The following is a 785-nucleotide window of genomic DNA, read 5'->3' as shown; positions in this document are numbered from 1 at the left end:
GGGGGAGGAGGGGGGGTTTCAAGTGTTCAAAAGTCTTATGGCCTGGGGGTAGAAGCTGTCCCTGAACCTGCTGGTTTGGGTCAGGATGCTTCTGTACCGTTTGCCAGAGGGTAGCAGTTCAAACAGTTTGTAGCTGGGGTGGCTGTGGTCCTTAATAATGTTCAGGGCTTCTTCCTCCACCTCCGGGTGTAGAGGTCCTTCTTCCTACACCTCCAGGTGTAGAGGTCCTTCTTCCTACACCTCCAGGTGTAGAGGTCCTTCTTCCTACACCTCCAGGTGTAGAGGTCCTTCTTCCTCCACCTCCGAGTGTAGAGGTCCTTCTTCCTACACCTCCAGGTGTAGAGGTCCTTCTTCCTACACCTCCAGGTGTAGAGGTCCTTCTTCCTCCACCTCCGAGTGTAGAGGTCCTTCTTCCTACACCTCCAGGTGTAGAGGTCCTTCTTCCTACACCTCCAGGTGTAGAGGTCCTTCTTCCTACACCTCCGGGTGTAGAGGTCCTTCTTCCTACACCTCCAGGTGTAGAGGTCCTTCTTCCTACACCTCCGAGTGTAGAGGTCCTTCTTCCTACACCTCCAGGTGTAGAGGTCCTGCAGGCTGGAAGCTCAGACCTGGTGATATGCTGCGCTGTTTTTATCATCCTCTGTAGAGTCTTGCGCTCCAGGCGGTGCAGCTGCCAAACCAGGCGGTGATGCAATGTAATTTCATTCAAAATAATGAATAGGAATTACTGGACTCCAGCAAAAATGTCTAGGTTGGGGCTTAGGGAGGGCGATAGCTGTTGGAGA

Source organism: Centroberyx gerrardi, chromosome 6 (genome assembly GCF_048128805.1).
Source record: "Centroberyx gerrardi isolate f3 chromosome 6, fCenGer3.hap1.cur.20231027, whole genome shotgun sequence".
In the NCBI taxonomy this organism is placed as follows: domain Eukaryota; kingdom Metazoa; phylum Chordata; class Actinopteri; order Beryciformes; family Berycidae; genus Centroberyx; species Centroberyx gerrardi.
This window is presented reverse-complemented; position numbering follows the sequence as displayed.